The sequence below is a fragment of the Salmo trutta genome, chromosome 14 (genome assembly GCF_901001165.1).
Source record: "Salmo trutta chromosome 14, fSalTru1.1, whole genome shotgun sequence".
In the NCBI taxonomy this organism is placed as follows: Eukaryota; Metazoa; Chordata; class Actinopteri; order Salmoniformes; family Salmonidae; genus Salmo; species Salmo trutta.
Genome location: NC_042970.1, coordinates 42791867 through 42819016, shown reverse-complemented (window position 1 = coordinate 42819016; position 27150 = coordinate 42791867). Strand labels below are relative to the sequence as shown.

General features: G+C 44.5%; 1 protein-coding gene across 1 annotated transcript in view; it reads right to left on the bottom strand.

The window, feature by feature from the left end:
- The window catches only part of LOC115208127 (pleckstrin homology domain-containing family A member 6), a 160460-nt gene extending 134022 nt beyond the window's left edge, over window positions 1-26438 (bottom strand). Inside the window, exon 1 of the mRNA XM_029775948.1 lies at window positions 26084-26438. The gene's annotated coding sequence lies outside the window, so the exon portion shown is untranslated. The remainder of the gene's footprint in view (window positions 1-26083) is intronic.
- Between the last annotated feature and the right edge of the window lie 712 nt (window positions 26439-27150).

Below are 27150 nucleotides of genomic sequence, written 5' to 3'. Positions count from 1 at the left end.
TATGCATATTATTAGTAGATTTGGATAGAAAACACTCTGACGTTTCTAAAACTGTTTGAATGATGTCTGTGAGTATAACAGAACTCATATGGCAGGCAAAAACCTGAGACAAAATCCAACCAGGAAGTGGTTTGTAGTTTTTCTTGACTGGGCCTATTTAATATACAGTGACTTAGGGTTCATTTTGCACTTCCTAAGGCTTCCACTAGATGTCAACAGTCTTTAGAAAGTTGTTTGAGGCTTCTATGGTGAACAGAGAGCGAACAAAGGAAGTTGGAAGTTGTTGACTCAGGAGTGGACCCTGGTTCCCACGGACACTGAGCCTGTGTGATGTAGGATGTGAAATATGAAACCACTTGAAGCTGGGTCGTCCCTCCTACCATTTCCTTCGCTCTTCCGTCTGTCAATCAACTCCTGGGTGAACCCTACATCACTGTCACTGACAAAGCATATGCCTGCAATCATAGCCGAGGGAAGAAACACAAATTGGAAACCCAAATTGGTCTACACGGACAAGTTCTGGCTTGGATTAGATCTTATCTGTCGGAAAGATATCAGTTTGTCTCTGTGGATGGTTTGTCTTCTGAAAATCAACTGTAAATTTCGGTGTTCCTCAAGGTTCCGTTTTAGGACCACTATTGTTTTCACTATATATTTTACCTCTTGGGGATGTCATTCGGAAACATAATGTTAATTTTCACTGCTATGCAGACGATTCACAGCTGTACATTTTGATGAACCATGGTGAAGCCCCAAAATTGCCCTCCCTGGAAGCCTGTATTTCAGACATAAGGAAGTGGATGGCGGCAAATGTTTTTACTTTTAAACTTAGACAAAACAGAGATGCTAGTTCTAGGTCCAAAGACACAAATAGATCTTCTGTTGGATCTGACAATTAATCTTGATGGTTGTACAGTTATCTCAAATGAAACTGTGAAGGACCTCGGTGTTACTCTGGACCCTGATCTCTCTTTTGATGAACATATCAAGAATATTTCAAGGACAGCTTTTTTCCATCTTCATAACATAAAAAATCATAAAAATCAGAGACATTCTGGCCAAAATTATGCTGAAAAATGTATCCATGCTTTTGTCACTTCTACAGTAGATTAGACTACTGCAATGCTCTACTCTATAATTTCTAAGCAAACAGCTGGAGGCAGGGCTTTCTCCTATACAGCTCCATTTTTATGGAATAGTCTGCCTATCCATGTGAGAGACGCAGACTTGGTCTCGACCTTTAAGTCTTTATTGAAGACTCATCTCTTCAGTAGGTCCTATGATTGAGTGTAGTCTGGCCCAGGGGTGTGAAGGTGAACAGAAAGGCACTGGAGCGACGAACCGCCCTTACTGTCTCTGCCTGTCCGGTTCCCCACTGGGATTCTCTGCCTCTAACCCTATTACAGGGGCTGGGTCACTGGCTTACTGCAGTACACTGACATGATCTTCCTGTCTGGGTTGGCGCCCCCCTCGGGTTTGTGCCGTGGGGGAGATCTTCATGGGCTATACTTGGCCTTGTCTCAGTGTCTCCAGACCCCTCCTGTCTCAGCCTCCAGTATTTGCTGCAATAGGTAATGTGTCAGTGGGCTAGGGTTAGTCTGTTATATCTGAAGTATTTCTCCTGTCTTATCCGGTGTCCTGTGTGAATTTAAGTATGCTCCCTCTAATACGCTCTCTTTTTTATTTTATTTATCTTTCTCTTTCTCCTTCTCTCTCTCGTTCTCTCTTTCTCTCTCTCTTTCTCTCTCTCTTCTCTCGGAGGACCTGAGCCCTAGGACCATGCCTCAGGACTACCTGGCCTGATGACTCCTTGCTGTCCCCAGTCCACCTGGTAATGCTGCTGCTCCAGTTTCAACTGTTCTGCCTGTGGCTATGGAACCCTGACCTGTTCACTGGATGTGCTACCTTGTCCCGGACCTGCTGTTTTGGTCTCTCTCTCTACCGCACCTGCTGTCTCTAACTCTGAATGATCAGCTATGAAAAGCCAACTCACAATTACTCCTGAGGTGCTGACCTGTTGCACCCTCTACAACCACTGTGATTATTATTATCTGTCCCTGCTGGTCATCTATGAACGTTTGAACATCTTGGCCATGTTCTGTTATAATCTCCACCTGGCACAGCCAGAAGAGGACTGGCCACCCCTCAGAGCCTTGCCTTTCTAGGGAGTTTTTCCTAGCCACCGTGCTTCTATATCTGCATTGCTTGCTATTTTGGGTTTTAGGCTGGGTTACTGTACAGCACTTTGTAACATCGGCTGATGTAAAAAGGACTTTATAAATACATTTGATTGATTGATTGAGGGTGCTGTGGCACCCCCTGAAAAATCGGAATAAAATAATAATCCAGAACATCAAGGACAGAACTACATACATTTAAAACGTCACAAATAGCCTGCATACCTGTATCAGGCGTTCGGCTGTGAGATGTTGCTTTATCTGGTTTTTGAAACCAAGTTTGCTGTTCACGTGAGCAATATGAGATGGAAGGGAGTCTGAGATGGAAGGGAGTTCCATGCAATCTGAGATGGGAGTTCCATGCAATCATGGCCAATTACTTGGATGCCTTCTAAGCCCAATTCAAGGCTGAGTAGTTGCAATGCCTTTCCAATCCATCATATAATAGACACGCTTTCTTATTTACTTACCCCAGATTTCACATGAAAGGAATACAGAGATGTGAATGCTACATTTCTGGCCTAACCGGTAAGAGAAGAGGAGCATGGGAGAACCGAGCCAAGAGGATCTTATAGAGGAGATGGAGCGAAAGAGTGTCCCCTCGGCCCTCAGCTCTCTACTCTCTGCTGCAGGCGCGTGTCTATTTCCTCATTCAGGCTCTCCAGTAGCCTACATTCCCCCTCTCCATTCTGCATCCGTGTCAGCCATTGTGTGTCAGTCATGGCGGAGTAGCAGGGAGAATGGAGAGAATAGATAAGTGAATGAATGGGTGGACATGAGAGAAAGGAGAAGATGGAGAGAGATCTGTTATGCAAGTGTTAGCCGTGTGGCATATGGGTGGAGAGGGGGATGGGACAGAGCGAGAGACTGAGACAAACGGGACAGGCAATGTGGTGTGTGTGTGTGTGTGTGTGTGTGTGTGTGTGTGTGTGTGTGTGTGTGTGGAGAGAGGGCAGGTGCCTCAGTAAGATTGCTATCTAACTGGGCTGTAATCTGAACCATCACTCTCTCACACACACATGGAATCACACACTGTACGCTCACAGACACACACTATACACTAGATATCACTATTGTCACGGCCCCTCCTCTGCAGTGCAGGGGCGGTTCCTCCTGCAAGCAGAGGAGGGTCGTTAGTGATTGGAGCTGGCGTGATTGGAGCCACCTGGGCTCGGGGTATTTAAAACTGCTTCACAAACCACCTCTTCTCTCTCTCTCCCTGCTCCTCCAGGTATGATCCTGTTTTGTTTGTTCCTTTGTAGGTTTACTTTGTTTCCACTCAGTCATGTTCACACACACAGATTCATGCATCCATGCACCCTACATACACCCTACCTTATGACATTTCCACACCTCATTCCTTTTTCTTTGTTTAAAGTTAATCGTTTTTTGGTTTACAATAAAGAACCTTTTGATTGGCCTATACCTGTTGTTCATGTCCCCTCATTTTTGCCACAGGCTATGAGCCGGCCTGTGACACTATACAGTATACCACACACAAACACTCAGAGACTGAGCGACGGAGACTTAGGAGTAAAGAGGGAGGAGAACGATGGAATGGAGATATTGAGAGGTAGTAGACAGAGGGAGAACAAAGACACATGCTGTACTGCAGACTCGCTAATTCAGCCCGTTTCTCATCTCATAACACACACGCATACACACACACACACAAATATTGACTAACACACACACACGTACGCGCGCACACGCCTTGTCAGTTCAATCTATGGCAGACACATCTGGATTTAGTGAGGGGAACAACATAAAACAGCCAACTCGTCTTCTGTTGTCTGGTATCTCAGTGGTTCCATCTCAACTTATCTCACCGCTCTCTCTTAGCTAACGCTCTCGTTTCCACCTTTCTCACTCTCCATCTCCTCCATCTTTACTTCCGATGAGTTATAAAGCAGATAGGCTGATGTGAGTGCAACATCCGTCTTTGACAGGCTCTCCGAGAATCATTGGAAGCTCTACAGTATTTGTTGAAATCTCTGACCGAGACAGCAGAACTAACTCCCTCCTCCCATCAAGCCTCTCCACCTTCCTCTCCCCCCTCTCTTCTCATACCTTTAGGAGTGATCTGTCCTGTCCTGTCCTGTCCTGTCATGTTTCAGACAGGAAGCGAAGTGTCCCTGTTCAATAAAGATGGATCTCTTCCTGGCTTCAGGTGTAATGAATCAGCTGCAACCAGTCCAGACTAGCGATAGTACCCACATTGCTAACAAAAGCTATTAGCGTTAGCTTCTAGCATTAGTGGCCGTTTGCATTAACGTTAAATGTACCTGTCTGTTAGCAGTACAATGTTAGCATTTGGCTTTGACTTCTGTGAGGCATAAGCCATAGCATGTCCCAACTTGAAGACACTCAGAGCTCGCACCTGCTTGCTTCAGGGATGAAGCGTGGGTGGGTGTCGCCACACCGGTTCATCCCGCCCTTAATATTAGTTATTAGAGCAATGTGTATCTGTGTTTACCACAGAGGTAGACAACCACACCTTAGCTAACACTTCTAGCCATACCTTAGTTGCCACACCTTCTCTCCAGGCCCGATGGATGCCTTCCATTCCTCTCGAAACCCACATCTACTGATCTCCACTGTTTCTACATGCCTATATTAAATCAATATCTGCTTTCAACTTTCCACTGACTGCGTGTGTGTGTGTGTGTGTGTGTGTGTGTGTGTGTGTGTGTGTGTGTGTGTGTGTGTGTGTAGCTGTCACACCGCTTGTTATGCAAGGGCCTTCGTCTACATGTCCCAGCTCTGTCCCTGAAAAACATGTTTTCAAGGAGAAAAGAAAGCGAGGGAGAGAAAAGGAGTGCAGGAAGAGAAGAGAAGATATAATATCCTGGTGTGTGCGGCTGACTCATAGAGGATGTGCGAGTTCATACATCATGTCCCCGGCACTAACAACTGAACACGGGGCGGCCATCCTGACACATTCATGACACAATGTTGGGCATCTAAAGAAGGGAGTAATTGCATACACACAAACAGTGCTTTCAACGTACAATGTTTTCAACGTACATAATTGACACGTTGACATGCATGATTACATTGTGCATGTTCATTTATGCAGTAATTATTATTCAACATGTCCTCAACTGGGATTTGAACTCACAATCTCTTGGTTCACAGCATACCGATATTCCTGTTTCGCCACTATGTCTAAAATAATAATTTTGAGTTGAATATGAGAAGATGAGCAAACACGTCATTTTAAGTTGTCTGAAGTTTTCTCAACTTGGAGCTAAGTTTGGGAGAACTAAACATTTTACATTCTGGTGAGGAAATTGAAATTGACAAAAAACAAAACAAAAAAGATCACAGATGACAACTGGTTTGATGCAGATTGAAAAATTATACGGAAAAAACTTAGAACACTATCCAACCAAAAGCACAGAGTCCCAGATATTGGTGAATAACGCCTTCAGTGAGACTTTAAAACTCTATAAACGTACACTCAGAACCAAAAAAGCACAGTACAACAGAAAGCAGCTGACACTAATTGAGGAGTCCATAAACACAAACAACTTCTGGCAAAATTGAAAAAAAAAAAAAGTATCGAAAGAAGAGGAATTAGCGATACAAAATGGTGACATATGGACAACCCATTTTAAAACACTCTACAACACCGTTCAAATTGACACAAACGCAGAACAACGCCAAATTCATGAGAAGTTGAATGGATTAGAAAAAGCTATAAAGGCAAATCAAAATCCATTGGACTCCCCAATTACTGACCAGGAGCTCTATAAGAAACTTCAGGCTCTCAAATTTAAAAAAGCATGCAGACCTGATGGCATCCTAAATGAGATGCTCAAACTTACTAGTTCAAAATTTCAATTGGCTATATTAAAACTGTTTAATTTGATCCTGAGTGTAGGTTATTTCCCTGACATCTGGAATCAAGGACTCATAACCCCAATCTTTAAGAACGGAGACAAATGTGACCCTAACAATTACAGAGGCATTTGTGTGAACAGTAACCTGGGGAAGGTTTTCTGTAATATTATAAATGTAAGAGTTCTAAACTTCCTTTATAAGCACAATGTTCTTGAGTAAAAGCGAAATTGGATTTATACCAAAACATCGCACAACTGATCATATTTACACCCTTGTCATGTTTGTCGAAAGGAGAAGCGGACCAAAGTGCAGCGTGTGTGTCGTTCCACATTTTATTTATACTGTGAAACTATGCACTTAAATAAACTGAATGACAAAAAAACAACAAACCGTGACGCAGCGGTGAAACATACACAACTCAAAATTAATCTCCCACAAACCCAGGTGGGACAAACACAAACTTAAATATGACCTCCAATTAGAGACAACGATGACCAGCTGCCTCTAATTGGAGATCATCCCAAACACAGCCCAACATAGAAATACAAAACTAGAACGACCCAACATAGAAATACAAAACTAGAACATAACAACATAGAAAAACTAAACTAGAAAACCCCCCTGTCACGCCCTGACCTACTCTACCATAGAAAATAACAACTTACTATGGTCAGGACGTGACAACCCTACACACCCTGATAGATAAACATGTCCACCAAAATAATATCAAAATATACGCTTGCTTTATCGACTTACAAAAAGCATTTGATTCTATTTGGCATACAGGACTGTTCTACAAAGTTATTGAAAGTGGTGTAGGGGGTAAAACATATGACATAATTAAATCAATGTATACTGGCAATACGTGCAGCATTAAAATTGGCCAGAAAAGAACAGAATTATTTAACCAGTGGTGGGGCCTTCGTCAGGGTTGCAATATGAGCCCTGCACATTTCAATATTTACATCAACGAATTGGCCACTATTCTAGAAAAATCCTCAGCCCCTGGTGTTAGTCTCCACAATTCAGAAGTTAAATGCCTACTCTTCGCAGATGACCTATGCCTGCTGTCACCCACAACACATGGCCTACAGCAGAGCCTGGACCTGCTAGAGCAGTACTGCAAGACCTGGGCCCTGGCAGTAAACCCCAAAAATACTAAAATAATGATTTTCCAGAGAAGATCCAGATCTCAGGGAATTAGACCAACGTTCTCAATTGGTACAAAATATATAGAGTACTGTACACACTACAATTACTTAGGTTTAAAAATAAGCTCAACTGGACACCTTAATGAGGCAGTGAATGAACTGAGAGAGAAAGGCCGCAGGGCATTCTACACCATTAAAAAGCAAATTCAAATTGAAATACCTATTAAAATTAGACTAAAACGAATTGAATATGTCATTGAACCAATTACACTTTAAGGCAGCGAGGTGTGGGGTCCACTTGCAAAACAAGATTTCATCAAATGGGACAAACACCCCATTGAAACCCTGCATGCAGAGTTCTGTAAGATTCTCCTACATGTCCAGAGGAAAACTACAAACAATGCATGCAGGGCAGAATAAGGCCAATATCCACTAATAATAAAAACTCAAAAAAGAGCAATTAAGTTTTGGAAACATCTAAAATACAGTGACCCCCTCTCATATGATTACCAAGCCCTGCAATGCCAAGAGCTGAGCAAAGAAAATAGTCCCCTCATCCAGCTGGTCCTGGGGCTGAGTTCACAAACCTGTTCTAATAACACACTGAAGCCTCAGGACCAGAACATCCAATCAATCAGAATAAACCAAATTACAACACAGTCAAAACAAAACTACATTGCTTATTGGGGAACACAAGCACAAACACAAAGCAAAATGCAGTGCTATCTGGCCCAAAATCGACAGTACACCGTGGGTAAATATTTGACCATTGTTACTGATCAAAACCTTAGAAAAACCTTGACAAAGTACAGGCTCAGTGAGCACAGCCTTGCCATTGAGAAGGATAGACACAGGAAAACCTGGCTGCCTGTAGAGGAAAGGCTGTGCAACCACTGCACAACAGCAGAACCTGCGACGGAGCTGCATTTCCTGACAAAATGTAAAAAATATAAAACAATTAAAGAGTGTAATTTTCCCAAATTTGAAACCCTTATTCAAGGTTTCAAAGACCTCTCTGATGAGGATAGGCTACACGTCCTGTTGGGAGAGGATGCAGAGAGCTGTGGGTTGGCAGCTCACTACATCGCTGCCTGCCATAAGTTGAGGGACAGTGTCTGACAGACCAATCAACCTGCACATGTACTCTACTGTATGCTTATTGTATGGTTATTTTGACCCTTGGTTATTGTTGTTACTGTTGTCCCGTTGACAATTTTGATTCTCATTTGTATTTATTTTTGATATTGTAAATATCCAAAATAAGCTTTGGCAAGATGTACATTGTTATGACATGCCAATAAAGAGAATTGAAATTGGGAGAGAGAGAGAGAGAGAGAGAGAGAAAAATAGAGAGCGAGAGAGAGAGAGAAAGAGAGAGAGAGAGAGAGAGAGAGAGAGAGAGAGAGAGAGAGAGAGAGAGAGAGAGAGAGAGAGAGAGAGCACTAACACACGACCCATAAGGCTATAGACTTCTAGCACAGGGAAGGAATGAAGGGTAGGCTACTACTGCCACTAGTGGCCCGATTCACATCTGAACATACACAGACCTAAAATAGTGGTCTTCAAGGAGCAGATTTGGGTTCACTGTCCCCTTGACCATATCGTTCATACTGTACCTTCTTTTCCACATGGCCAACCATGGCATCTTGGATTAAAATGAATGATCTCAGGCAAAGAGAGAGATAGGAAGAAGAACAGAGAGAAAGTTGGAAGAAAGCGAGAATACAGGGAGAGTAGAGAGAGGGAGATGGAGATGGAGAAAAGAGGTAAAGAGAGGTCGTTAGAAAGAGTCAGAGTTGGAGATAATGCGAGAGAGAGACAGAAAGGGAGAGAACAGGAGTACTGCCCTATTCTCATATCTTTCTTGTCGCGGTAATCCTCCCACCCCTCTCTGGGTCTTGTGGTTTGAGTTGTGTCTATGTAGATCTTGGGTATTAGGATTAGTCCATATGAAAGGGGGGGGGGGGGGTATTGTGTTTTATCAGTCAAAGGCTGTGTGTTAGGGGAGGTCTTTAGAAGTGTTTCTAGCTGGATGAATAGATGAGGTCATCACAGAGAGATTTAGACTGACTTTGCAGATGGAACACTCATTTCTCTTTCTCTTTCTCTCTCTTTCTCTCTCTCTCTCACTCTCATATTTACTCATCTATTTTGCTTCCCTCTAATACTCGTAAATATTCTGTCTCTCTCTTCCGCTGTCTCTCAATCCATTCTTCAAAAGGAATCTACTACGCCTGCCAACTACACAGTGGCGATTTTAGCATGTAAATCTTGGTGGGGCAAAATAAAAGTGGGATGCCTGCCAGCAAAGCCACTACACATAAAATCACAGCTGATATGGCTGACTTGCTTAAACAAATGTGGTTTCAACTGACAATTAAGATGTACAAACTATGGCATAAGGGGACGATGACAAGCGGATAAGAGGCAATCCATCATTTCAATTAAGACATTAATGAGCAAGCGACGATGGACGTAGTCAATATAACTATTTGTTCAGCACTTTTGAAATGTACAGCGACAGAATTCCGAACACGGGCCGTTCTTACAGTGCTCTCTCTGTACACGTTAGAACCGTAGGAGAAATAAACGGGGCGTATAAACAGACAACGAAAGCTATTACAATATTCAATGAGTACATTTCTTTAAAACAGGTTCTAGGCTATTTGTGCAACACCAAGTTAGAACAGTAGGCGAAATTAAGAGGTGGAAAAAATTATTAGGGTGAGGCACATTAAACTCCGTTTGGGTCTTTGTGTGTCCAAAAAGATACACGTCATGTAACACTATTTGACACATGAAATAAGCCTTTAATTTGACCCGTCAAATAACACAATTCAATTAGAGAATGAATATAAATTTCCATGTGCAAGCCAAGCACCACCACTACTATCAGTAGCACTGTCAAAGCTGTACAAATAAAGTAGCCAAACAAGCACACTGTAATGTGTATTCTGTAATGCGTGCGTACTGGCGGCAGAGAAGTCAGGCGCAGGAGAGCAAAGACTGTGTTACAACGGTGCAGTTTAATAATAAAAATCACAGTGAACAAAAACAATAAATAAGTACAATGGGACGAAACTCTTCGCACGCCAGACATAACGTGCACAAACTCTTACAATCAACAATACCGGACATGTGGGGAACAGAGGGTTAAATACACGACATGTAATTGATGGAATTGAAACCAGGTGTGAGGGAAGACAAGACAAAACAAATGGAAAATGAAAGGTGGATCAGCGATGGCTAGAAGGCCGGTGACGTCGACCACCGAACGCCGCCCGAACAAGAAGAGGGACCGACTTCGGCGGAAGTCGTGACACACACACCGGGCCACGAACGATGTGTTTACAATACTGCGTTGGTGAAAATAAACCAAATTATTAGAGTGAGGCACATGGGCTACTAACAGCTTACTACACAACATACACTTAGTATTACTTTCTTAGCTACTGTACAGTGTACATTTCTCCCTTGCATAATACATCATTTATGTAGAAGCATACAGGACATTTTTGGACTCAACTTGTGAAAGTGGCACGGCGCAGCGGTCCTTTGTTGGCAAAGTTTCTCATCAAACTTTGTGATCAAATTCTGGCATTCTCCCTGGATTTATGGTGGGAACTCGGGGGAAAAAAATACACAGCCACTCCATTGAATAGCATGCTAACGCTTGCAGTTATCCATTGATTCCTTCCAAACAACTCATTGTTGAATTTGCCATTTCCAACTTGTTGTGTAATCTTTATGTACAATGGCCGATGAGCACCGATTATCTATAATTCCTCTTCATTATTTCTCTTCATATGACAAGGATTAAAAAGGATTTGCCAGTAGATTGTCGACTTGATGACAACTCATAATGACTGCTAGCGAAGACTTTGAAGTAAGATGTTGAGTCCAATCAAAGCTACTGTAAATATAACGTGATTTGATGTCATTATATCTGTGGCCAATGACCTTGAGCCTTCTTGGATGGGCAATTCTAATATAACTCTATGGCAGAACCCAAGGGGCTAACATTTTCGAGCTCTAACCGTAGATTTGGTGATGACGTACAGTCATGAGTGACAGAAAACTGAGCCAATCATGACAGAAAACTGAGCCAATCAGGCGCAACGCTCTGTATTTCCTGCTGGCTAGCCCCACCACCACAGAAAGCACTTAGCTAGGCTGAAACACCTGCATTTTGGAGCTGCCTATCTCAAGGAATAGCAAAAAAGAGACCATGTTTGTATGTGGCTCTGCCCCACCTGCCCTGAATGACGGGTCGCCATTGCACCTACAATTGTTTCTGTCCCCCAGGATAGGACAGGGACCAGAAATCAGCCCTGGCATTTCTAACACAACCATATTCTTTCCTTGAGGCCCCCACACCGGTCCGTTTTTTCCCCCCTTGAGGACCCATTATTAGCCAGATAATGATCATTTAAGACTAAATACTTAAGTTAGACAGGCCCACTGAGCAAAAAATGGATCAGCCCATCTGGCATTTGCCTGAATTAATAATTGTGTAGGCTACTGTATGTGTGGTCTGAGTGCGTTGTGAGGGTGTTGTGGATGTGTTATCAATGTGTTAGGACATGATGTGCGAACTGGCACATCCGCTATGAGTCAGCCGCACACACCAGGCTGTTATATCTTCTCTTCCTGCACTCCTTTTCTCTCCCTCGCTTATTTTCTCCTTCAAAACATGTTATTCAGGGACAGAGCTGGGACATGTAGACGGCGGCCCAAGGATACAAAACAGAGTGCGACAGCTACATTCACAAAACAGATTAGGATTCTATGTAGTCGCACGCATGCACGCACACGCACACACACACACACACACGCGCGCACACACACACGCACACGCACACAGTGGAAAGTAAAAAGCAGATATTGACGTAATATAGGCATGTAGAAACAGTGGAGAACAATTAGATGTGGTTTTGAGAGGAAAGGAAGACATCCATCCACCAATCCGCCCCTACTGTCCCCTCAGTAAGATGCAGGGTTGAGATTATAAAGCAGGAGTTTATATTTCCTGTGTGCTTTCTGCTCAGGTTAATGGTGGAGGGGAGTAATATTAGGTCTGTGTATTATGTCTGTGATGTGGGTCATAACTCCAGAGATAGAGAGAATAACAACACAGGGATTATTTTATGCTGCTGGAGATTATGGACAGTATGGCAGCAGGCGGTGCAGGGCAGGGCAGGGTAATGCAGGGCAGGGTAATGCAGGGCAGGGCAGGGCAGGGTAGGGCAGGGCAGGGTAATGCAGGGCAGGGTAATGCAGGGCAGGGCAGGGCAGGGTAATGCAGGGCAGGGCAGGGCAGGGCAGGGCAGGGCAGGGCAGGGCAGGGCAGGGCAGGGCAGGGCAGGGCAGGGCAGGGCAGGGCAGGGCAGGGCAGTGTTAATGGATAGTTGTAGTCTTAATTATATCTCGGGTTTAGGAAACCTCCTTTAGGTCAAGGGGCATCTCACATGGACATAACCGAGTTCTGAGCTTTCTTTTCTCCAATTCTGTCCCACTTCCTCACACACCCAGCTGTGTGTGTTCATATTTAGGTTCATACCTAGGTGTGCATGTTCATATTTATATTGTCTGCTCAATTATTGGCATTACAAACGTTTAACTAACCAATCAAGCATAACTCAACGTTTAACTAACCAATCAAGCCTAACTCAATGTTTAATTAACCGATCAAGCCTAACTCAATGTTTAACTAACTAATCAAGCATAACTCAACGTTTAACTAACCGATCAAGCCTAACTCAATGTTTCACTAACCAATTTATATTTGTATTTATTATGGATTCTACTATTCTACTCTTCCTGGGTCCAGCAAAATTAAGGCAGTTATACAATTTAAAAACCTTACAATACATTCACAACAGATTTCACTACACACTGTGTGCCCTCAGGCCCCTACTCCCTTACCACATATCTACAACACAAAATCCATGTGTACGTGTGTGTATAGTGAGTATGTTATCATGTGTGTGTATACATGTGTCTGTGCTTATGTTTGTGTTGCTTCACAGTCCCCATCCCTTTCTCTCCCCGCTGTTCCATAAGGTGTACTTTTATCATTTTTAAAAATCTAATTTTACTGCTTGCATCAGTTACTCGATGTGGAATAGAGTTCCATATAGTCATGGCTCTATGTAGTACTGTGCGCCTCCCATAGAATGTTCTGGACTTGGGGTCTGTGAAGAGACCTCTGGTGGCATGTCTTGTGGGGTATGCATGAGTGTCCAATCTAACCTAACTCAACGTTTCACTAACGAATCTAGCCTATCTCAACGTTTAACTAACTAATCAAGCATAACTCAACGTTTAACTAACCAATCTAGCCTATCTCAACGTTTAACTAACGAATCTAGCCTATCTCAACGTTTAACTAACCAATCAAGCCTTACTCAACCCCAGGTCCCTAGTGGTGAGTCTTTGCTGACTCAAAATGGCCACTAATGGTACAGTAGAAGTGTCTTGTTATGTCCCGTCATCAAATTAAAGACTTGAGACTATTTAGACCAACACTCATTATAAACACGTAAATACTACTCCTCTTATACAGCAATGAATAAAGTGTGAATTGATATACTTAACATAACAGTGAATACAGTGTGAGACAAAAAGAATCCATCTATGGTACAGAACAGTACATTGAGACGAGGCCAGACATTGGGGCTTTCTGACTGGGCTTAGACCTGGTCCAGAGTGATGCTGTGGCAGACTGTCATCTACATGCAGGGGAGGAGCAGAGAGAGAAATGACTATTAATGAGGCCTTAGACAGGAAAGAGGGAGGGGGGAGAGATGGAGGGTAAGGGAGAGGTAGAGGGGGGATCCATTGAGGGGAAAAGGAAGATAGCAGGGGACAGAGGGGTAGGATGAAAAAGAGTCAGATGGAGGGAGAGAGAAACAGGGATAAGAGGTAGAGAAGTAGTGAGAGAGGAGAGAGGGACAGGGCATGGTGCCTATACTACATCTGACCATGTCTTACCTCAAGTCTGTCCAGGACTAGCTCTGATTAGATTAACCATGAAGCCTCAGGATAACCCAGGACACCTCAGGGACAAGAGACAAGGGAGTCTGAACTCTGGGGAGTCTACTGACTGGGACTCTATGGGGCTTTCTGGGTCGAGCCAGGTGACGGATCGGACAAGCTAACGACAAGACTAATAGTGTGTGTGTGTGTGTGTGTGTGTGTGTGTGTGTGTGTGTGTGTGTGTGTGTGTGTGTGTGTGTGTGTGTGTGTGTGTGTGTGTGTGTGTGTGTGTGTGTGTGTGTGTGTGTGTGTATGTATATGTATGTGTTGGGGCAGATTGAGCGTCGAATGCTGATCTAAGTAGAATACGTCTTCCACATCAAAGGGATGATACTTTTCCAATGCAGCAGAAAGGAGCACATCCGGCCCCCATGATGAACATATCTGCTAGAGTCAGGGGCTTTGGGAGGATTATACTGAGCTGTGAACCTCAGCACCCGCTGATGTGGCTTTTAAACCCTCCTCAGAAATGACACAGTATAAACGGCTACTGTCATTAAACTGCTGTGTCGATGCAAATTAGCTTGGGGTTTAAGAAGGCTGGTGAAATATAAGAGCGTTTGTATGGGCGCTCGCCACCCAAAGACTTAGAGGGGGCGCGCTTGTCAATGCCTCCCTGTCTCCTAACTCCTAACCAGCTCCCTGCTCTGGGGCAGAATCAATTACAGAGCAAACAGAGAGAGAGAGAGAGAGAGTGAGAGTGAGAGAGAGAGAGAGAGAGAGAGAGAGAGAGAGAGAGAGAGAGAGAGAGAGAGACTGTGTGTGCGTGTGCGTGTGCGCGTGTGACCTCCCGCTGTTTCCCAGCAGATTGCCTTCTGTAACGAGTCTGCAGTCAGAAATCATATCTCAACTGTCATCTCACAGCCCTCACACACACACATGCACGCAAGCATATAGGCAAGTGCGCGCACACACACACACACTCTTCATCTCCTCTCCATCATCTATATAGAAGAGGTGTTTGTCGAAACAGTGGTTGTGTATTGTTAATGTGCTTTCAGTTCTCCCATACCAGTGCAGATGAAGGAAGGAAGTCAAGGTGGTATCTTACTGTAATCCTATTTTAGAGGTGGATATCCTTCAACTGCTGCCTGAGAGCGAGAGAGGAAGGAGCGAGAGGCACATACGCAAACACACACACACTCTGTATCCAGCCTGCCTGGCTCTTGGCAGGATACACCACCTGCTACACCATCTGCTACACCACCTGATACACCACCTGCTACACCACCTGCTACACCACCTGATACACCACCTGCTACACCACCTGATATACCACCTGATACACCACCTGATACACCACCTGATACACCACCTGATACACCACCTGATACACCACCTGATATACCACCTGCTACACCACCTGATATACCACCTGCTACACCACCTGCTACACCACCTGATACACCACCTGATACACCACCTGATACACCACGTGATACACCACCTGATACACCACCTGATATACCACCTGCTACACCACCTGCTACACCACCTGATACACCACCTGATACACCACCTGATACACCACCTGATACACCACCTGATACACCACCTGATACACCACCTGATACACCACCTGATACACCACCTGATATACCACCTGCTACACCACCTGATATACCACCTGCTCCACCACGGCGAAATTCGACGTCCATCCAGGTACCCAGGACGTCGGGAGATGACTCAGAAACTGGCCACTAGGGGCAACGGTGAGTGCTTTTACCATGATGAAGCTTGTGGTTTGCTAAGCCGTTGTGGACTGGGATGGGGGATGGGCGTATACCGTGAGCTCCAGCTCTGAGTGCATGTAGTTTGGTCCATATTCTTTGTAACTCCCTATCCCAAGTTTGTCTAGGTTTTTTCCTTTAGTTTCCCTTTTCCGAGGCAAATCTAGTGGATATCCATGATAGGTGTCTTTTAGGACCCAACTTTCAGTGGGCTACCCCATGGGTGTCTTTCAGAACACATTTGAAACCGTCTTCTGTTTTGGTTTGGTTGTCAACGTGAATCCTTTGTTAGTTCCCTTTTCTGTTGAGCGACCACTTCTAGGTTTGTTTTTAGGGAATGTAACAAATTGTTCCTACGAGTTCCGCATTCATCTAAATGTTGTTGTTTTAACCCTATCCCAAACCTTAACTCTTACCTTAACCATTTGGAATTAATGCCTAAACTTAACAGTGGAGTTGTTTTTGTTTTAACTCTATTCCAAACCTTAACCCTTACCCTAATTATTCTGAATTAATTATTCACTTATCCTTCGAAAAGTTTATGTACCAACGTCGGATTCTGAAGTAAGACTGGGAGGGCATGTTGCTGTCCCGGCACAGCCCATCTCTCTCTCTCTCTCTCTCACACACACGCACGCACGCACGCATGCACGCACGCACGCACGCACACACACACACACACACACACACACACACAGTATCACCCACAGTATCACCCACAGAGCATGCAGTCTGTCCCAGAATGAATAACACAGACACACACACACACACACACACATGCCACATGGGAGGAGGAGCAGAGCAGACAAAGAGATGGATACACATACAGTACCAACAAAGACACACACACACACACAAACAGTGCATTGAGAGGGTCCCATTTCTATCAACAGAATGTATGGGGGAGGGGAGCTTAAACAAGGTGCAAGTCAAGGACAGAGGAAAGGGTGAACAAAGTGATTGCGCAGAGCATTATCAATCCCTCCCTCCCTCTCTCTCTCTCTCTTCCTTTATCTCCCCGCTGTATGGAAACTGTCCTTCTATCCCTATTCTTTCTCCATCTAACTCTTTATCTATCTTCCCCCTACTTGGGATATCTTCCTTTCTCATTTTTATCTTTGCCCCTCGCACACCGTCCCCCATTCCCTCTGTCAGGACACTTTCCTCCTCTTCTCCCCTCTCTTTCGCTTTCCCCCTCTCTCTCTTCACTCTCTCCTTTGTCCTCCCTTCCTCTCCCAGAATGGAGGGGTTGCCTGGCTTCACTTACTTGAGGGGTTGCTATGGTAACACCTGGGGGTTTCAGGGAAAGGTGAAGGATGAGCGGCTTAACCTTTTAATCCTCACTGCCCGGTATCCATCAGAGAAATGACATTCACATGTAACACACACACATAGAGACGTACAGATCTCGGAAGACTGTCTATGGGTAGTATGTCTATGAATGAAGCCTTGTTCACTATCCTTAATTACATTACATATATCTCTCACACAAACACACACCCACACACACACTAATGACATTAGAGTGGAGGGGCGCTGACAGATAAGTACAGTAAAGGATAACACACACAGCCACACCCACAGACAGACACAGAGAGAGAGAGAGAGAGAGAGAGAGAGAGAGACATACCCACACAGAGAGAGAGAGAGAGAGAGAGAGAGAGAGAGAGACCCACACACAGTTGTGCACAACCCAGTTCATCTGAATACACTAGATAACAAAATGACAGGTGTCCATTACATAGAAATGTCAAGATTCAAACTAAACCAACAGCTAAACTCGTTAAGATAGTGCTTGACATCAACGGCCCTCACTGAGCATGTGCGCGCCCCTCTGACTGATAAGGGTGACATCGGGGATAGTGTGTGAACATACTATGTGTGTCATCACCTAATCACCATCCCCTTTACGCATCAACACTCCACTATATTACGGAAAAATATATACAGTTGAAGTCGGAAGTTTAAATACACTTCGGTTGGAGACATTAAAACTCGTATTTCAACCACTCCACAAATGTCTTGTTAACAAGCCATAGTTTTGGCAAGTCGGTTAGGACATCTACTTTGGGCATGACACAAGTCATTTTTCAAAAAATTGTTTACAGACAGATTATTTCACTTATAATTCACTGTATCACAATTCCAGTGGGTCAGAAGTTTCCATACACTAAGTTGACTGTGCCTATAAACAGATTGAACATTCCAGAAAATGATGTCATGGCTTTAGAAGCTTCTGACAGGCTAATTTACATAATTTGAGTCAATTGGAAAATACCTGTGGATGTATTTCAAGTCCTACCTTCAAACTCAGTGCCTCTTTGCTTGACATCGTGGGAAAATCAAAAGTAATCAGCCAAGACCTCAGAAAAAAAATTGTACACCTCCACAGGTCTGGTTCATCCTTGGGAGAAATTTTCAAATGCCTGAAGGTACCATGTTCATCTGTACAAACAATAGTACGCAAGTATAAACACCATGGAACCACACAGCCATCACACCGCTCAGGAAGGAGACGCGTTCTGTCTCCTAGAGATTGTGCGAAAAGTGCAAATCAATCCCAGAACAACAGCAAAGGACCTTGTGAAGATGCTGGAGGAAAAATATTGATATCCACAGTAAAACGAGTCCTATATCGACATAACCTGAAAGGCCGCTCAGCAAGGAAGAAGCCACTGCTCCAAAACCGCCATAAAAAAAGCCAGACTACGGTTTGCAACTGCACATGGGGACAAAGTTTGTCCTTTTTGGAGAAATGTCCTCTGGGCTGATGAAACAAAAATAGAACTGTTTGGCCATAATGACCATTGTTATGTTTGGAGGAAAAAGGGGGAGGCTTGCAAGCTGAAGAACACCATCCCAACTGTGAAGCACAGGGGTGGCAGCATCATGTTGTGGGGGTGCTTTGCTGCAGGAGGGACTGGTGCACTTCACAAAATAGATGGCATCATGAAGGAGAAAAATTATGTGGATATATTGAAGCAACATCTCAAGACATCAGTCAGGAAGTTAAAGCTTGGTCGCAAATGGGTCTGCCAAATGGACAATGACACCAAGCATACTTACAAAGTTGTGGCAAAATGGCTTAAGGACAACAAAGTCAAGGTATTAGAGTGGCCATCACAAAGCCCTGACCTCAATCCTATAGAAAATGTGTGGGCAAAACTGAAAAAGCATGTGCGAGCAAGGAGGCCCATTCAGGAGGAATGGGCCAAAATTCACCCAACTTATTGTGGGAAGCTTGTGGAAGGCCACCCGAAACGTTTGACCAAAGTTAAACAATTTAAAGGCAATGCTACCAAATACTAATTGAATGTATGTAAACTTCTGACCCACTGGAAATGTGATGAAAGAAATAAAAGCTGAAATAAATCATTTTCTCTACTATTATGCTGACATATCATATTCTTTAAATACAATGGTGATCCTAACTGACCTAAGACAGGGAATTTCTACTAGGATTAAATGTCAGGATTATATACAGTTGAAGTCGGAAGTTTACATACACCTAACCGACTTGCCAAAACTATAGTTTGTTAACAAGAAACTTGTGGAGTGGTTGAAAAATGAGTTTTAATGACTCCAACCTAAGTGTATGTAAACTTCCGACTTCAACTGTATATGTATATATATATACATACTACACGACCTAAAAATATTCATTCCAAAATCATAGGCGTTAATACGGAGTTGGTCCCCCCTTTGCTGCTGTAACAGCCTCCACTCGTCTGGGAAGGCTTTCCACTAGATGTTGGAACATTGCTGTGGGGATTTGCTTCCATTCAGCCACAAGAGCATTAGTGAGGTTGGTCACTGATGTAGGGCGATTAGGCCTGGCTCGCAGTCAGTGTTCCAATTCATCCCAAAGGTGTTTGATGGGGTTGAGGTCAGAGCTCTGTGCAGGCCAGTCAAGATCTTCCACACCAATCTCGACAAACCACTTCTGTGTGAACCTCGCACGGGGGCATTTTCATGCTGAAACTGGAAAGGGCCTTCCCCAAACTATTGTCACAAAGTTGGAAGCACAGAATCGTCTAGAATGTCATTGTATGCTGTAGTGTTAAGATTTCCCTCCAAACCCAGATTTTTCCATTGGACTACCAGATGGTGAAGCGTGATTCATCACTCCAGTGAACGCATTGCCACTGCTCCAGAGTCCAATGGCGGTGAGCTTTACACCACTCTAGCCAACACTTGGCATTGTGCATGGTGATTTTAGGCTTGTGTGCGGCTGCTCTGCTGTAGAAACCCATTTCATGAAGCTCGTGACAAACAGTTCTTGTGCTGACGCTTTTACGCACTATGCGCTTCAGCACTTGGCGATCCCATTTTGTGAGCTTGTGTGGCCTACCACTTCGCTGCTGAGCCGTTGTTGCTCCTAGACGTTTCCACTTCACAATAACATCACTTATAGTTGACTGGGGCAGCTCTAGCAGGGCAGAAATTTGACGAACTGACTTGTTGGAAAGGTGGCATCCTAGGACGATGCCACGTTGAAAGTCACTGAGCTCTTCAGTAAGGCCATTCTACTGCCAATGGTTCTACATGGAGATTGCATGGCTGTGTGCTCGATTTCGTACACCTGTCAGCAACGGGTATGGCTGAAATAATCCACTAATTTTAAGGGGTAACCACATACTTTTGTATATATATACACTGAAAAAAAATAAAATGCAACATGTAAAGTGTTGGTCCCATGTTTCAGGAGCTGAAATAAAACATACCATACATTTTTCATACGCACAAAAAGCACATTTCTCTCAAATTGTGTGCACAAATTTGTTTACATCCCTGTTAGCGAGCATTTCTTTTTTTCCAAGATAATCCATCCATGTGTGGCAGGTGTGGCATATCATGAAGCTGATTAAGGAGCATGATCATTACACAGGTGCACCTTTTGCCGGGGACAATAAAAGGCCACTCTAAAATTGGCAGTTTTGTCACACAACACAATGCCACAGATGTCTCAAGTTTTGAGGAATCGTACAATTGACAAGCTGACTGCAAGTACGCCAGCCCAGGACCTCCACATCTGGCTTCTTCACCTGCGGGTTTGTTCGAGACCAGCCACCATGACAAATGATGAAACTGTGGGTTTGCAGAAGCGATGAATTTCTGCACAAACTGTCAGAAATCGGCTCAGGGAAGCTCATCTGTGTGCTCGTCGTCCTCACCAGGGTCTTGTTCTGACTGCAGTTTGGCGACGTAACCGACTTTGTCTGGCAAATGCTCACCATCAATGGCCACTGGCACACTGAAGAAGTGTGCTCTTCACGGATGAATCCCGGATTACACTGTGCCGGGCAGATGACAGACAGTGTGTATGGCGTTGTGTGGGCGAGCGGTTTGCTGATATCAACTTTGTGAACAGAGTGCCATGGTGGCGGTGGGGTTATGTTATGGGCAGGCATAAACTACAGACAAAGAACACAATTGTATTTTATCAATAGCAATTTGAATGCTCAGAGATACTGTTACGAGATCTCGGGGCCCATTGTCATGCCATTCATCTGCCACCATCACCTCATGTTTCACCATGATAATGCACAGCCCCATGTCACAAGGATCTGTACACAATTCCTGGAAACTGAAAACGTCCCAGTTCTCCCATGGCCTGCATACTCACCTGACATGTCACCCATTGAGCATGTTCGAGAGGCTCTGGATCGACGTGTACAACAGCGTGTTCCAGTTCCCGCCAATATCCAGCAAATTCACACAGCCATTGAAGAGGAGTGGGACAACATTCCACAGGCCACAATAAACATCCTGATCAACTTTATGTGAAGGAGATGTCGCGCTGCATGAGGCAAATGTTGGTCACACCAGATACTGACTGGTTTTCTGATCCATGACCCCTAACCCTTTTTTTAAGTATCTTTGACCAACAGAGGCATATCTGTACTCCCAGTCATGTGAAATCCATAGAGTAAGGCCAAATGAATTGATTTCAATTGACTGATTTCCTCATAATGCATGTTGCCTTTTATTTTTGTTCAGTATATAAACTGAGTGTAAAAAACATTAGGAACACCTGCTCTTTCCGTGAAATAGACTGATCAGGTGAATCCAGTTGAAAGCTATGATCCCTTATTGATGTCACCTGATAAATTCACTTCAATCAGTGTAGAGGAAAGGGAGGAGACCAGTTAAATAAGTATTTTTAAGCCTTGAGACAATTGAGACATGGATTGTGTATGAGTGCCATTCAGAGGGTGAATGGGCAAGATAAATATTTAAGTGCCTTTGAACAGGGTACCTGTCCCAGACCTGTTGTCCCAGACCTGCTGGAACCCTGACCTATTCACCGGACGTGCTACCTGTCCCAGACCTGCTGTTTTCAACTCTCTAGAAACAGCAAGAGCGGTAGAGATACTCTCAAAGATCGGCTATGAAAAAGCCAACTGACACTTACTCTTGTGTTACTGACTTGTTGCACCCTCGACAACTACTATGATTATTATTATTTGACAATGCTGGTCATTTATGAACATTTGAACATCTAGGCCATGTGCTGTTATAATCTCCACCCGGCACAGCCAGAAGGGGACTGGCCACCCCTCATAGCCTGGTTCCTCTCTAGGTTTCTTCCTAGGTTTTGGCCTTTCTAGGGAGTTTTTCCTAGCCACCGTGCTTCTACACCTGCATTGCTTGCTGTTTGGGGTTTTAGGCTGGGTTTCTGTACAGCACTTTGTGATATCAGCTGATGTAAGTAGGGCTATCTAAATAAATTTCATTATGGTAGTAGGTGCCAGGCGCACCGGTTTGAGTGTGTCAAAAACTGCAACACTGCTGGGTTTTCTCACGCTCAACAGTTTCCTGTCCATGTTCCAATGAATTGAGGCTGTTCTGAGGGCAAATGTTTAGGGTGCAACTCAATATTATTAAGGTGTTCTTAATGTTTTGTACAATCCGTGTACATTCGCTCCGTTCTCAAACACATAGCCCACATCCCTCTCAGTAATGTCGTTGATAAGCCGAGGAGATGTCATTGTAACCTGCAAACCCATTTCTACGACTCGGTAATGATTGAGATAAGATCAGAGGTTGAAACGAAGGGAGGGAGGGAGATAGATACAGTGAGGGAAAAAAGTATTTAATCCCCTGCTGATTTTGTACGTTTGCCCACTGACAAAGAAATGATCAGTCTATAATTTTAATGCTAGGTTTATTTGAACAGAGAGACAGAATAACAACAAAAACATCCAGAAAAACGCATGTCAAAAATGTTATAAAATGATTTGCAATTTAATGAGGGAAATAAGTGTTTGACCCCCTCTCAATCAGAAAGATTTCTGGCTCCCAGGTGTCTTTTATACAGGTAACGAGCTGAGATTAGGAGCACACTCTTAAAGGGAGTGCTCCTAATCTTAGCTTGTTACCTGTATAAAAGACACCTGTCCACAAAATCAATCAATCGATCAGCTTCCAAACTCTCCACCATGGCCAAGACCAAAGAGCTCTCCAAGGATGTCAGGGACAAGATTGTAGACCTACACAGGGCTGGAATGGGCTACAAGACCATTGCCAAGCAGCTTGGTGAGAAGGTGACAACAGTTGGTGCGATTATTCGCAAATGGAAGAAACACAAAAGAACTGCCAATCTCCCTCGGCCTGGGGCTCCATGCAAGATCTCACCTCATGGAGTTGCAATGCTCATGAAAACGGTGAGGAATCAGCACAGAACTACACGGGAGGATCTTATCAATGATCGCAAGGCAGCTGGAACCATAGTCACCAAGAAAACAATTGGTAACACACTACACCATGAAGGACTGAAATCCTGCAGCACCCGCAAGGTCCCCCTGTTCAAGAAAGCACATATACATGCCTGTCTGAAGTTTGCCAATGAACATCTGAATGATTCAGAGGACAACTGGGTGAAAGTGTTGTGTTCAGATGAGACCAAAATGGAGCTCTTTGGCATCAACTCAACTCGCCGTGTTTGGAGGAGGAGGAATGCTGCCTATGACCCCAAGAACACCATCCCCACCGTCAAACATGGAAACGTCAAACGTCAAACATGGAAACGTTAATGACTTGGAGAAGATCTGCAAAGAGGAGTGGGACAAAATCCCTCCTGAGATGTGTGCAAACCTGATGGCCAACTACAAGAAACGTCTGACCTCTGTGATTGCCAACAAGGGTTTTGCAACCAAGTACTAAGTCATGTTTTGCAGAGGGGTCATATACTTATTTCTCTCATTAAAATGCAAATCAATTTATAACATTTTTTACATGCATTTTTCTGGATTTGTTTGTTGTTATTCTGTCTCTCACTGTTCAAATAAAGCTACCATTAAAATTATAGACTGATCATTTCTTTGTCAGTGGGCAAACGTATAAAATTAGCATGGGATCAAATACTTTTTTCCCTCACTGTAGATGCAGTTGTTGTTGTAGTTCTGTAGCAGTCCTCTGCAGAGAACTACTGTATTCACTCCACCCAGTGTGTGTGTGTGTGTGTGTGTGTGTGTGTGTGTGTGTGTGTGTGTGTGTGTGTGTGTGTGTGTGTGTGTGTGTGTGCACTGAGACGTGCTTAAATTCCTGATCACACCCTCTGCCGGAGAGGGTGCAGTAAGCACTGCAGCAATAACCCCACTCCCTGCAGAAACACACACACACACACTCACAGCTCAGCAAAACCACTACAAACGACATCTTGCAGTCATCATAGGAAAACAGCCATGGAAATGCAGGACAACAGTTCTATTTACCTTCCAGAAACCAATCAACACACAGCAACCAGCGGAAGAGATGGAGGGAAAGAGAGAGTGAGGGGAGAGAGAGGGAAAGAGAGTAAGGTAAGATAGAGAAAGAGAGAAAGAGAGAGAGGCAGACAGAGACAGAGACACAGTGAGATAACAGCCAAACAGACAGCAGTGTTGTCAGCAGAGGTGCTTGGAACAGAGAAGAGGGACGTCATTCGCAAATACGGCTCTATTCTGGGGATAATTTCAGGCCGCACCCCTGGCAGAGAGCTAACAATCACCATCGGAGCACAGTGTGACCTGCCAACAGACAGGATGTGTTTGTGTGTGTGCGCGCGTGGGAACGTGCATGTGTGTTTGTGTGTATGTGTCCATCCACACGAGTTCTTAGAGAAGCGTCACAAATCCAGTTTAATGCCTAAATCAGAAGCACCTCAACTGCCAGCAACTGCCAGAGTCTCACTGAAACAAAAAAAACACACACACACACACACTACAATACCCTAACGCTAAGGGCATTAAAGGGTCAGTCTAATTCCTCCATCACTGTCAGGGTGTATTAATGGCAATGTTAATCAGACACCTAGAGCCACGCGCACACACACACACGCACACACACACACACACACACGCACACAAACACACACGCACACAAACACACATACACTCACACTCTCACACACACACACAGGACAGGCGCCTGTTGAAGTCAATAACGCTTATCCTCTGAATCAAAGTCCACCTCATCCCCCCCTGCTTTGGCTCAGATCGGCTCTGCCGGGCTTGTCTGGGATTGGATTGGACGGGCTTAGTCCTGCCATGAGGCGTTTAACATGCAGCAGAGCACTGCCAAACATCACCCATCAACATGCATGGCTGGAGTGTTATAGCAAGTATTTTGTATGTGTGAATGTATATGCAGAGCGTGTGTGTGTGTGTGCGTGTGTGTGTGTGCGTGTGTGTGTGTGAGAAGAGGTGGTGGCACCGCTGGGGTCCCTGACTGACAGACTATGCCCATCTGCAGTGGGGCATCAAAACTGGCACCAACAACCTGGCTACTGGTGCCAGCCACATCTGATCCCCCACACCCAACCACAACCATTTCTTCAACCCCTAGCCAACCTCTATCCCTCTGAACCAACCCTGTCTCTGTAATATGAGAGAGAGAAAAAACTGTGTGCTGGAATATAGACACAGTCTATGACCATCGACATCAACACAAAGCAATACACAGTAGGCATTAAAACAAATACACATAGATAACAGTGGAATGGACAACCACACACACTCACTAGCGCTCCCTCTCACTAGCTTGTTCACGTAAAACCAAGACATGTTGCAAATGCACTGGTGCGTGCACACACACACACACACACACACACATACACACACACACACACATAGATATTATGAATCTGCGTGTCCCTTACCAGCCACCTGCTGATGTGTTCAGTGTGCCCCTCCTCCTTCCTCCTTTGTAGTCAGTCAGTGAGGGTGTCAGACGGTCAGGCTAGAATAGTGTACATCCATCCATCCCAGGAGAGAGCAGAGAGCAGCAGGCGGTCGGTCAGCCCGTTTAGACAGCAGGAGACGGGAAGAGAGAGTGTGACCAGGCAGAACACACTGTCTATCTATCCCTCCACGTCCTCACAATAACAGGGGAGAAAGACAGTTCTCGGTCAGTCAGAGAACCAGCAGAGAGAGAGAGAGAGAAACAGAGAGAAACAGTGAGAGACAACGGCCCCGGTAGCTACAGGCACCAGCGGGACTGAGCAGGGATACAGGACAATAATAGGCATCGTCTCCTCAGGAAAAGATGGATAAAGGAGGAATGAGGGGAAGACGAGGAGGGGGGGGAGCGACCGAGTGATGCAACGGAGCATGCCCAGTCGAAGATGCCAGGGTATTTAAATGTCACATGAGCCCATCCAGGCTGCAGTCCTTCCGTAAGCAGTGAAGATAGAGAGAGACGGAGGGGAGCGGGAGGGACGGAGGAAGAACGACAGAGAGGGAGGGGGAGAGAGTGATTTTTGGGATCGGTGGTGGGTGGTGACGTCACGGCCGTTCAAACCTCCTTTCATTAGAGCGAGAGAGAGAGAGAGAGAGAAAGAGAGAAAGAGGGAGACCTGTAATCTCATCCTAGGCACCACCCCCAGGCATCCCAGTGAGCCAATGAGATGACAGTATTGGTCAGTCCCCCCAGGATGTCCCTGCAGGAGAAGCACATTACCTCAGAAGAATAGAGTTCTCAGAAGGACAAAAGAAGGAGGACAAAAGGAGATCAGCTAACAGACAGTGGAATGGAAAGAACACAATGCAGATCAAACTTTGAGCTTAAAGGCCACACATGTCATATGAGAAAATATAGACTACTCTCAACTTCACTGGTTCACATTTGATCAGTTCTTCATTTTTTGATAATGCTGTAACCACAAAAACCAGGGAGGACGTACACTTATTAAACTAATGAAATCTGCAATCAACATAATTTGGGCGT